The sequence below is a fragment of the Schistocerca nitens genome, chromosome 1, assembly GCF_023898315.1.
Source record: "Schistocerca nitens isolate TAMUIC-IGC-003100 chromosome 1, iqSchNite1.1, whole genome shotgun sequence".
NCBI lineage: Eukaryota > Metazoa > Arthropoda > Insecta > Orthoptera > Acrididae > Schistocerca > Schistocerca nitens.
In genome coordinates this window covers 7816337-7830161 of record NC_064614.1, presented here as the reverse complement: position 1 = coordinate 7830161, position 13825 = coordinate 7816337, and positions in this window count along the sequence as shown.

Genomic DNA, 13825 nt, shown 5'->3' with positions numbered 1-13825 from the left:
CCTATGTTCAACAATGTGAGCTTAACGACGCGCTCCGGAAAAGCTGTGCCTGTACCAGCGTCGTCCTCTGTCGTCAGATATGCCGCAGAGCATTCAAACCTCTGACCTCCACTTAGTATCATGAGCTGTGGCCTTCGAACACTTTCTTGCCTATTCCTAATTTTGCCGTCCTTGAACCAGTTTCAATAGATGCTCATGACGGTAGCACGTTAACAGTCTATCGTCTTCTCCCTTGCTGAGGTTCTCGTTCCTAGACGTCGGGCTCCGACAGTCTGTCCTTTATCCCAGTCATTTACGTCAGTGGGTTTCCGCATTTCCGCCCATATCGTCGCTAGAATCACTCGCCCGTGCTCCGTTCATAGCGGGTGACGATTATTGAACTACACTACTGGCCATTAAAATTGCTACACCAAGAAGAAATTCAGATGATAAACGGGTATTCATTGGGCAAATATATCATACTAGAACTGACATGTGATTACATTTTCACGTAATTTGGGTGCATAGATCCTGAAAAATCAGTACCCACAACAACCACCTCTGGCCGTAATAATGGCCTTGATACGCCTGGGCATAGAGTCAAACAGAGCTTGGATGGCGTGTACAGGTACAGCTGCCCATGCAGCTTTAACACGATACCACAATTTATCAAGAGTAGTGACTGGCGTATTGTGACGAACCAGTTGCTCGCCCACCATTGACCAGACGTTTTCAATTGGTGAGAGATCTGGAGAATGTGCTGGCCAGGGCAGCAGTCGAACATTTTCTGTATCCAGAAAGGCCCGTACAGGACCTGCAACATGCTGTCGTGCATTATCCTGCTGAAATGTAGGGTTTCGCAGGGATCGAATGAAGGGTAGAGCCACGGGTCGTAACACATCTGAAATGTAACGTCCACTGTTCAAAGTGCCGTCAATGCGAACAAGACCTGACCGAGACGTGTAACCAATGGCACCCCATACCATCACGCCGGGTGATACGCCAGTATGGCGATGACGAATACATGCTTCCAATGTGCGTTCACCGCGATGTCGCCAAACACGGATGCGACCATCATGATGCTGTAAACAGAACCTGGATTCATTCGTAAAAATGACTTTTTACCATTCGTGCACCCAGGTTCGTCGTTGAGTACACCATCTCAGGCGCTCCTGTCTGTGATGCAGCGTCAAGGGTAACCGCAGCCATGGTCTCCGAGCTGTTAGTCCATGCTGCTGAAAACGTCGTCGAACTGTTCGTGCGGATGGTTGTTGTCTTCCAAACGTCCCCATCTGCTGACTCAGAGATCGAGACGTGGCTGCACGATCCGTTACAGCCATGCGGATCAGATGGCTGTCATCTCGACTGCTTGTGATACGAGGCCGTTGGGATCCAGCACGGCGTTCCGTATTACCCTCCTGAACCCACCAATTCCATATTCTGCTAACAGTCATTGGATCTCGACCAACGCGAGCAGCAATGTCGCGATACGATAAACCGCAATCGCGATAGGCTACAATCCGACCTTTATCAAAGTCGGAAACGTGATGGTACGCATTTCTGCTCATTACACGTGGCATCACAACAACGTTTCACCAGGCAACGCCGGTCAACTGCTGTTTGTGTATGAGAAATCGGTTGGAAAGTTTCCTCATGTCAGCACGTTGTAGGTGTCGCCACCGGCTCTAACCTCGTGTGAATGCTCTGAAAAGCTAATCATTTGCATATCACAGCATCTTCTTCCTGTCGGTTAAATTTCGCGTCTGTAGCATGTCAACTTCGTGGTATAGTAATTTTAATGGCCAGTAATGTATATGAAAATAAACGTAAATTACTTAAGAACTGTGGAGTGCATACACTTTATGCAACGGCATGCACACACTTTGTTCAACATGTAAACGGCACTAGAGATATTCGGATTTAGGTTATGACATGTTCGATATGCCTGCCATCACTGGCCCTGGCGCAGGCAGACAGAGAAATTCTCCTTGACCCGCTCGGAACATCGATGCTGTCGATTATCTCCTGAACGGCTGTTTCCAGCTCAGCAGTGGTTTTGGGATTATTGCTGGACACCTTGTCTTTAATACGGCCCCAGAAAAAGGAGTTGGATGTATTCAGTTGCGGAGAATATGGCGGCCAACCGAGGCCCATGCCAGTGGCCTTTGGGTACCCCAGAACCAGAATGCGGTCCCCATAATGCTCCTCCAGAACATCAAATACTCCCCTGCTTCGACGGGATCGAGCTCCGTCTTGCAAGAACCGCATCTTGTCGAAATTAGGGTCATTTTGGGTAATGGGGATGAAACCGTCTTCCACAACCTTCACGTACCGTTCGGTACTTACTGTGCCATCAAGGAATATCGCACCGATTATTACGTGACTGGAAATTGCATACCACACAGTCACCCGTTGAGGGTGAAGACCCTTCTGGATCGTGAAGTGCGGATTCTCAGTCAGCACATGCGTCAATATTGCGTATTGACGAACCCATCCAAATGATAGTAGGCTTCGTTGCTAAACTAAACAATGCATGTGCATACTAATTTCCATCATGCCCAGCCACCATCTGTGCAGTTCGAACGTACTAACGCAAACCGTTCAGAAGGTATAACGATTTAATTTCATGTCGTTCAATAATTGTCACCCCTTGTGCAGGTCAGTCACATTAATGTGACCACCGACATCAGCGTAGAATAACCACTCAAATAACGGCAGGTGGCAGCAGTAGCGGTGGAGGTTATATAAAGCGTGTCAGAGGGGAAGCGGGAAACAATACACACGTTAGTAGGGTGTAGAAAAATATCCGATACCAGTCACAATAAAAGGTTATTTATATGTCACACGACCGGTTTCGGCCTTGCGCTCATCCTCAGGTGTTTATACATTCATGTACATGTTTATACTGTTGGAGATCACTGTATAAATTAAAAAAAAATTATTTGCTGGTGACTACACAGATACAAACGGGTCAATTGTAAGTGGTAAGGCAGCATTCGACTAAAATATATCTGTACTTACATAAAGATGAAGCACCATTATTACAGTTATGCTGTGGTGACAGTTTTGCCACTTAGTTACACACTTATTGTCATTTTCACGTCCATATTTCAGTTTTACCAAGTACACCTTCATATTTCACTATGAAGATATGCACTCGTGAAATACACTATGTTTGCATACAAACATGTGGGCTGTGGTCAAAGAAATTAGATGTAGCAGATGTAAAGATGTTGGTCATACAGAAACTTGTAGCTTATGGTCAGAGAACTTAGCCACAGGAAGCGCAAGGGTGTTGCATGTATAGAAATATAAAAAGCTATTATACCATGCGACGTTTTTTGACGCACATTTTGAAATTTTTTTATTCACATTTTTGTCGGAGAACGTGAGGACGTCAAAATGACAATAAGTGTGTAACTAAGTGGCAAAACTGTCACCACAGCATAACTGTAATAGTGGTGCTTCATCTTTATGTAAGTACAGATATATTTTCGTCGAATGCTGCTTTACCACTTACAATTATCCCACTTGTATCTGTGTAGTCACCAGCAAATAATTTTTTTGTATTTATACAGTGATCTCCAACAGTATAAACATGTAAAAGAACGTGTAAACACCTGAGGATGGGCGCAAGCCCGAAACCGGTCGTGTGGGAAATAAATAAGCTTTTATTGTGACTGGTAGCGGATATTTTTCTACGCCCTATAAGGAAACAGTCACGGAGTTCGACAGCATCCACTATGGATAAAATTCATTTAATGCAGTCGTTGTTGTAATGCGGAAACAGAGCGATTTTTCTCACGTCCAATAGGGCACGATCATTGGCTTTTGGGCCAATTATGGAAGCATTTTTGAAATGGCTGAGTTTTTAAACTGTTTGTGTGTTGCTGCGGTTAAAGTTCATCGTTCGCGGTAGAATGGCACTATCCTAAACTGGTGCCAAGGCAACATTGGTGCACAACGGGCCATTGATGACGTGGGTGAACGAATGCTGCGGTGAGGTGTAAGAGTGAATAAATGTGCAACTGTTTAGTGACTGGCCGGCCATATTATGACGATACAAACCCCGTTACTAGATGAATAGGTCTAGCATGCTTTGTGGAGAGCGGGCGCGCTGCATGGTGCGCGATTCGCGGAAGCGCGTGGCGCGCCCGCGCGAGATTTGGAACGGTCGGTCGGATGTCGCCACGTGGCCCGCAGCTTGGGGCATTGTTTGGGAAAACTGTGTAACTTACGGTGAAGAGCGATGCGGCAGTGGATGGTGGTCAGCAATATGCACCGTCTGAAAGATCGATCTTTATTTCAAGTCACGAGACGCAAAAGTTACAGTAACCTCAAAATCGGTTAATATCACGAATACTGAAAGATTAATAAAAATAGTAAATGACAACTTACAGGGATGAGCGAGCACTCGTTAAAAACGTTTCGTCATAGCGGATCCAGTGCTGTAGTCATATGTTAAGATTCATAAATAATTAAGGCCGTAGAGAGCAACAAACAAACTTTGAGGGAAAATTGTTTATAAAATTCAATAGAAAATTCATGACGAAAAGAACGGCACTATATAATATTTTGGGTGTCATCACACGTATTTTAAACTAGTTAAGTTATACGATACACTTAACTTGCAATAGTTATCATTGTTTGCAAATTATTATTAACATTTATTGCCCATAATTAATTAATTGTTATAGATATGAAGATGTTGAGCAGCGCAATGTGTAGGTCGCTATAGATTACGTGTAAAAACGGTGCTATATGAAGTTCTATGTTAAAACTTTGCAGCACGGATGTCAACAAACAAATCTGCGCTAAGTGGCGAAATTTTCCAAGAACTAAAACTTGGTTTATGGGCGACAGAATAACCCTATAAATTAATGTAACATAGTAGATAAGATGTATTTTTTAGCACGGTTCCGATGGTGTACTTATTTCTGTCGAGGGAAGTATATATCAAAATTTGTAACCTTAACTGGTGAGATTGGTACTTGAATAACCAGGGGGTTGGACATCCCAGCTTATATAAGCGAGCGGCCAACTTGGCCGTGGTCAGTCGTTGGTCAGTCGTTTTGGAGGGTGGGTGGCGAGCAAGCCGAGTTGAGGGTGGCCCATGTGGTCGTTTGAGAATTCTTTGTCGCGCCGATTTATTTCGACAAAGAGTATTGTTTAATAGTGCAAGTGTGGATGCATATATTTGGTGAACTGGAAGTGCTACTATTATTTGTGTGAGTACCATTTACGAGGTATACATCGGCGTAAGTGAACATGTGGCGACATGTAATTTCGCGCCAAAACTGCTACAACAAAGAGGACAGTGGGACTTGTGGTTCTGTTCGAACTGATTGAGTAATTTTCATTTATAGGAGCCTACATTACTGCTATTGGGGGCTCGGAGTCAGTTTATTATGAAAGTAAAATTGTAAATCGTCTCACCCTTGCTAATTACGTTGTGTGAAAGAAAAGGACAACGCCAATAAATAGTGATTGAACTGTGTCGTGAAAAATTGATTTTAGTTTAATAATCGCCTAATTCTTGTTCCCTAGCATAAACTGTACTTACGTCTGAGTGAATAATTAATTCAAAAACTATAACAAACGCGCGGGTGTGGAAGTGTACTAATGCACCAAGTGTGGAAATCATCCCTGAGACTTACGTGAGAGCCAAAATTTTGCAATAACATTTTAACCAACATTTGTCTATGCACATTTCGTGTGAAGACGCTTCAACCGCACTTCTTTATTTTTAGCGCCACGTCGCAATATGCACCAACGAGCTACCAACAGTGTTTCCACAACGACCGTTCAGCGAACTTAGCTGCTTATGGGTGTCTGCAGCAGGCACGTGGTTCACGCACGCTCGCTGACTGATGCTCATCGTCGACGAACGCAACTGGACGTCCACTGAGTTGCGATGTAAGGGCTTGAAACACGTTTTGTGCTCCAACGGAGAAACGTCATAAAAGCAAACACCCTCCAACAATCATCGTAACAGTCCAGGCCGGAGGAGATAGCGTTACAATGTGGGGAATGTTTTCGTGGTATCCCTTAGGTGATCTCGTCAGTCTGGAAGCCACAATGGGTCAACACAAGTCCTTGCGGACCACGTCTGCCCTTCAAGCAGTTTGGTTTTCCTCTACACGATGGCATTCTCCAGCAGGACAACGCAACGTGTCAGACAGCGCGCAGTGAACGCACGTGGCGACAGGAAGAGCATCCGGTCAGCTCTTAAGTTAATCTTGGCACATCAATTCGTAACCATACCGAACCCGCGTATATGTCAGACAAAGGCAAAAGAAAAAAGGAGAAGAGGAAGGAGTGGAGAATAAGAAGTTGTGTGTTGGATGAGAGAGGTTATGGTTCGCTTGAAAGCACAGTGATAGTTCCAGAACTTGAAGGTAGTGACCATGGACTCTTGCATATACGCCGTGTTCCCCTGTTCATACAGACACTGTCCTGGTAACGGAATCAGTAACTGTCGCGGCCGTCTTTTGCGATCGTTCAACGCCCAGCATCAGTCTTCATTACTCGCTCAGCGCGTACATCTCGCTTCTAGCCGCTTAGGCGGCCGAACTTTCGGCCGATATCCCCTCATTTTAGCGGCAGGCGGATTTAAAATTCAGCGAGCGGATCGAGTCGCGAGTCGACAAAGCGTGCAGCAGAAGCCGCGTCACTAAAAAGGGGGGTAGAGGGGGGGAAGGGGCGGATATAAGTCTGCGGGGGAATAATCAGGGGGAGGGGCGCCGAAGAAAAGTTTCTGCCAAATGCCGTCCTCGCGAACTTGGCGCTGCGCGGAGCAAAAACTCCGCCACTGCATTATGCCGGTGCACGAACGACGGGCAACAATTTTCTGCAACAGCATCGCGCGTCCTCTGGGACGACGGCGGATAATTTTCTTAGCGCCGTAAACTCCGTGCGTGGTTTACGCTGGTATTTTCCAGAATTCGAATTGTCGTCCGCCGCCAAGTTACTTAATGAGATAGGACAGTGCCTCAGTTGGACTTGAATTTGAAGGTGGCGAGGTGTGGATGAGGCAGAGCGGAGGGTAGAGATAGTGAGCTGTGGTCTTCTCATAGGATAGGCCACAGTACACAGTCAGCAATTTAAACTCAAACCCTATCTGCCGGACGGAGACTCAAAGCACGCCCTCACAATCCCGTGACTTAAAGACGGCACACACTAATTGGAGCAGGCATAGCACCGTGAGAGGACACAGCGACAGTCCTTTAGAAGCTTTTATTATTTATTGCAGTCCATTACGGTCATGGATGTCGGTGGCACAAAGAAAGAGGCTAGGAATACGAATCTCAGCAGGGCTGTAACCCATTTCCATTTTGATTTAACCTAGTTATGGAATGTGTAACACAAACAATGAAAAGCGGCACCAACTGCATAAAAATTAATGGTAAAGAAATACACTGCACTCCATTTATTGTTGATGTAGTAATCTAAGGAGTCACTGAAATGGAGAGGAACTACTATACGCTACAGAAAAAAAAAAGTTTACGTTTCGGATCATAACTGCAAAGAAACACAAATAAGACTAAAATAATGCTTATAGACGAATCAGATAAACAAGAAAGACAAATATAAAGATAGGAAATGATATACTAATAAAAGTAAATGACTTTTACTACCTGGGAATTACGATAATAGATGCAGTAGAATGGAAATTAAAAGAAGAATTGGAATGACTAAACAAACTTTCAGTAATGAAATTTATTACCAAACAACCACCCTGATGTAGAAAACGAAGAAATACAAAAAAATTACTTCTATCACTTTAATCGTACTAAATACGGGTTTTCGAAAATCCTTCATCAAAGAATGCGACATAGATATTTGAGAATTAGAGTCAAGAAACGATGCTACCATGAGTACCTTGGAGGTAGATATCCTCGGTGGAAGCAATTTAAACTAAGTATTCCGGTCCTGAATGTGTACCAGTTAGGTTCCTTACAGCGCATTTCGATTAACAACTCCACACTTATCAATCATGTACGACAGCTCACTCGACGAAAGAACTGGAGAGCTGCACAGGTCACACCAACATTCAGGAAAATAAATAGGAGTAATGCGCTGAATTACAGTCCATAAAACGTACATCGACTTTGCAACATATACTGTTCGAACAATATGAATAACCTCGAAAACGCAATCTACTGACAAGGAGTCAGAAAAATCGTTCTTGTGCAACGCAAATAACTCTTTATTCTCATGAAGTAATGGGTACTATCGACAGGGGACCTCAAACTAGTTCCATTTTTTAGATTTCTAGAAGGCTTTTGATACCGTCCTCACAAGCGAGTTCTAATATTAAATAGCCACCCTATAGCGCATCGTCTCAGTTGTGCGGCTGGATCCGTGACGTCCTCCCAGAAAGGTCATAGTTCGTATACCGCGTTTAAAATAAATTGCGACTTTTGACAGTTCAGTTCGGAGCGAGTGGAGGGAAGCGTAGTTGCCAGCGTGTGCTGCGCGTGTCAGCAGGTGACCGCAGTATGATGCCACGCCCACCCGGAGCTCGCTTGACTGCGTGAGCACCAAGCCGACCAAGCCGGCCCGTCTCAGAGCTTTCTCAAAATATTTAAAAGGAACTATTCAGTCTTTTGACAATGTTGACTGGTATACTCTCTTGGAATGTACACAGTCGTTTTTCCCTCGCTCAGTTTGCGTGTGGAACAGGAAAGGAAATGACAAGAGTGCCACGGGTAGCCTGTCACATGCACCTTTCAGTCGCTTGCGGAGTTTGCATATACGAGGGCAGTTCAATAAGTAATGCAACACATTTTTTTTCTCGGCCAATTTTGGTTGAAAAAACCGGAAATTTCTTGTGGAATATTTTCAAACATTCCCGCTTCGTCTCGTATAGTTTCATTGACTTCCGACAGGTGGCAGCGCTGTACGGAGCTGTTAAAATGGCGTCTGTAACGGATGTACGTTGCAAACAACGGGCAGTCATCGAGTTTCTTTTCGCAGAAAACCAGGGCATCTCAGGTATTCATAGGCGCTTGCAGAATGTCTACGGTGATCTGGCAGTGGACAAAAGCACGGTGAGTCGTTGGGCAAAGCGTGTGTCATCATCGCCGCAAGGTCAAGCAAGACTGTCTGATCTCCCGCGTGCGGGCCGGCCGTGCACAGCTGTGACTCCTGCAATGGCGGAGCGTGCGAACACACTCGTTCAGGATGATCGACGGATCACCATCAAACAACTCAGTGCTCAACTTGACATCTCTGTTGGTAGTGCTGTCACAATTGTTCACCAGTTGGGATATTCAAAGGTTTATTCCCGCTGGGTCCCTCGTTGTCTAACCGAACACCATAAAGAGCAAAGGAGAACCATCTGTGCGGAATTGCTTGCTCGTCATGTGGGCCGAACCGCACAATAACCCTGAAAGAGTGTGGCGCGTCGGAGGGGTGAAGTGGACTGCGGTAGTCGTCGTGGGGTTGTGGACCACTGCGGCTGCGGCGGGGACGGAGCTTCTCCGTCATATCTAGGTCCCCGGTTAACATACAATACAATACGTACAAGGGGTAAGTGGAGGTTGTTAGGGGGACATAGTGCATGGCATTCGAGGATACAGTGGCACTGATAGAAAAAGTGCGCAACGGAAATGCAAGAGACATTGGTGTAGGCGAGAACTGGTCTGATCAATGATTTGCACTTACCGAGAATGATGAAGAAATTCGACCCCGTGCACGGCCACCTATATAACCTACAAGTCAAATGTGGGCTTCCCGTTGGATGGTTAGTACATGGTGTTAGAGTATGTTAGTTTGCTGTCGACGGTTAGACTGAAGTATTTTAATGTGCTGCAAATGGTTCAAATGGCTCTGAGCACTATGGGACCTAACATCTGAAGTCATCAGTCCCCTAGAACTTAGAACTACTTAAACCTAACTAACCTAAGGACAGCACACACATCCATGCCCGAGGCAGGATTCGAACCTGCGACCGTAACGGTCGCGCGGTTCCCGGCTGTAGCGCCTACAACCGCTCGGCCACCCCGACCGGCTATTTTAATGTGCCAGTTAATTGGATTTTATGGTCACAATAGGTTCTGTAGGGGTGACGGTGGCTGAAGTTCCGGGTTGTTCGTTCTTTACTTATTGTTCGTGGACTGAAAGATAGATCCCTTATCATTTAGCTACAATATAGCAGGTCAGCAACTGGAAGCATTTAATTCCATAAATAATCTGGGAGTACGCATTAGGAGTGATTTAAAGTGGAATGATCATATAAAGTCGATCGTCGGTAAAGCAGATGCCAGACTGATATTCATTGGAAGAATCCTAAGGAAATGCAATCCGAAAACAGAGGAAGTAGGTTACAGTACGCTTGTTCACCCACTGCTTGAATACTGCTCACCAGTGTAGGATCCGTACCAGATAGGGTTGATAGAAGAGAGAAGTTCCAACGGAGAGCAGTGCGCTTCGTTACAGGATCATTTAGTAATTGCGAAAGCGTTACGGAGATGATAGATAAACTCCAGGGGAAGTCTTTGCAGGAGAGACGCTCAGTAGCTCGGTACGGGCTTTTGTTGAAGTTTCGAGAACATACCTTCACCGAGGAGTCAAGCAATATATTGTTCCCTCCTACATAAATCTCACGAAGAGACCATGAGGATAAAATCAGAGAGATTAGAGCTTACAGAGAGACATACCGTCAATCTTTCTTTCCACGAACAATACGAGACCGGAATAGAAGGGAGAACCGATAGACGTACTCAAAGTACCCTCCGCCACACGGCGTCAGGTGGCTAGCGGAGTATGGATGTAGATATAGATGTAAAATGAGGACGTCTGGTCGCCTTATTTCAGTGATTAAAAGTATAATAGGAGATTTGCATTATTACGCTGTTGGATTTTGGTGATGTTGGAGGCGGGAGGGTGGAAAGGGGGGGGGGGGGGGGTACGGGGGAAGCCGATGGTAGTAAAAAAGTGCAGTCGTCATTTTTCAGCTCTCGCCTAGGGCGGAAAAGCACGGCGTAACGGCCCTGCAGGGAGCCCAAAGCCAGCGTAGGATGTAAAGTGAAATACAGACCTGGTTCTTCCCACCAGACACTACATCGCCGGTGTCCGTTTCCACCAATGGCGGCAGTGCCATTCAGAAGGAAATCGCGGACATTTACAGCGACAAGTACTCTTCTTAAATTAGTGACAACGTACCACAGTTTATAGCCAGTGTCTTTCAGAGAGGGGGATATCCTGCATGAATGATATGGTGTCTCTAAAGCAGCACTTTTAACGTCTTGGACAGTTGCCAAGGAAGCCTACGATCTCGTACGGCTTTAAGAGTACTGTATCAAATTACTACCGCCAGGGTGTGGCGCAGCAACGTAGACCACTGGTACAGACTCTTTACTTAAGTTTCACACTTGCAGTGAGTCACGGCTTCACCGCAACCGATGGCCAGGTGAACTTGCTTCCGCTTCAGCCGCACTGCGACGCCACGTCCAGGCTACTAAATAATACCACCACTGTAATAAATTAAATTCCACATTTAACATACACCAAATGTGATAAAACTTTTTACTACAGTTTGTAGCGTCCATAGCTAAAAACTGTGATACTTTCAACCTCATATCTACAGTACTTTTTGAGAATTCACACAAAACGCCGAATTTAGAACTTCCATGAATCCAAAAAATTCTGATAAGGTAATAAGTATTAGCTAAAAATAAACAGAGAAGTTTGATGAAAACAGGAAAAAACAGTTTTCTTTCAAAACTATTTTTACATAATATTTTAAATTTCATTAGACGCCATTGTTTTTCTGTTAAACAATGCCAATTCATCTGTTTTGTTACGCGAGTGACTGAAGGAATAAGTGTGGTGTCTATGTTACACTGAGAATCTTGCAACTGTAGGTATCTGAGAGCGTCGCCATCAGATTGTGTGGTTCTGATTTAAGTCACAAAGTCACATGCGTATGGGAAGTTCCTCCTGCAAAAATTGATGAGAATATTAATTTGCTTTTATTTGTTTTTCGGGATCTTATTACTTCTTATTTCTGACTACAGAATGGAGTTAGTTCATCGTGGAAAATAGGAAGGGGGGGGGGGGGGGGGCGTGTGGGTGTGGATCTAACTCGAAAGTTGAATGATTGCGTTGGGGCTCGACCAATCAGAAGCAAGATATTTCGCGCTTTTTAAATCTGTGAACGGGATTGTAATCCGGAATCAGGAGGTGTTAGTGCCCTACTGTCGTGAGGGTGACACGTATTTACACTTAGCTCTGTAAAAATGTTTTAATGTTGGGTAATCGTGAGGTTTACAAGATTGAAGCGTAACTGAAAGTGCTGCCTAACGAACGTAACTGAAGACTGTGCAAATTCCAGATTTTTATGTGTAAACTGTGACTATTTCGAATAACGAAAATGCGTCGTGGATTGTTGTGCAGTTGAAAATTAGAAGAAACCCTTGCGAACATTTGCAAAGCATTGTGTGAGAATACCTACCATTAAAGTCACGCGTATATTTTCGGTATCATGTCGAGGTGAAATCCTTAAAGCGCTTGTGCTGCAAACGTGAATGACTTAGTACAGACTTTGCTTGGTTTCGTGGTGTATGTTGAAAACTACACAATAGCATGGTTTGGTGACGTAAAAACTATACTTAAAAGTGATAATACTATCAGAAATTTCATGCAATGAGTGCCGCTTATTTAACAGCTTAGTTAGACTTGGAACTTGAAAACATTTTGTACCTTGTCAACACGTTTAGTACGGCTAGTTTCTATTACAACTTCAGGGCTGGCTTGTGTTCCTCAGAAGATACCCTTGGCTCTGAGCGCTATGGGACTTAACTTCTGAGGTCATCAGTCCCCTAGAACTTAGAACTACTTAAACCTAACTAACCTTATGGCAGCACACACATCCAAGCCCGAGGCAGGATTCGAACCTGCGAACATAGCGGTCGCGCGGTTCCAGACTGTAGCGCCTAGAACCGCTCGGCCACCCCGGCCGGCACCTCAGAAGAATTCACAAAGGTGAGTGAACTTCCTTGTGAAGGCAACAAACGACGCTGCCGCAAATGGTGTATCCAAGACATGTTCGATACTTTGTAATTACAATCAAAGGTCAAATATTATCTACATTATCATCATAACACAGCTCTAAAATCCTCAAAATGCCTTTTTTGTATGCACACTAAAAGCTGGCACCTCGACCATTCAGTTCCATTCTGTCTGTGAGACAGAACACGTTTGCTTCGCTGGTAGTTAGCACAAAGGCGAAAGAACGAGCAGTGATTCGATTTCTTTGGTCGGAAGGAGTGAAAGAGGTTGAAATTCGGTGAAGATTTTTAGCACAACACGAGGATGGGCAGTATTACGCATTTTTCTCTTTTTTTTCCCCCAGACGTGTTGAAAGTGGCTAGACGACTGTGGCACGTGAAGAGAGCGGAACATGCCCATCCACGCTAACCTTGGTACAAAAGATTAAGCACGCTCAAAAGCTGGTTTTAGCGGCTAGGCGAAATATCAACGTTGTGGTCACATCTTCTTTGATCACCAGTCCTGGTACTCCCTGTCAAATCGTACACTACACAATCGGTTCGACATGAAACATGCGTTTACCACTAAGAGCCAAAGTATAGGGTGGAAAGACCAGCATTGTGATTGGTGACGAAACGTGGCTTCACCACTATGACCTAAAATCAAAATGCCGGAATATGGAGTGGAAATACCCCGGATCGCCAAAGACAAAAAAATTCAAGACTCTACCATCGATGGGTAAGTTTTGGGACGTAAATGAGCCATGACAAGGGGAACAACCATCAACAAAAAGTCTTACAGAGAATTATAGAACAAGCTAAACCCAAAGCTTGCAATAAACGAGGTCCAT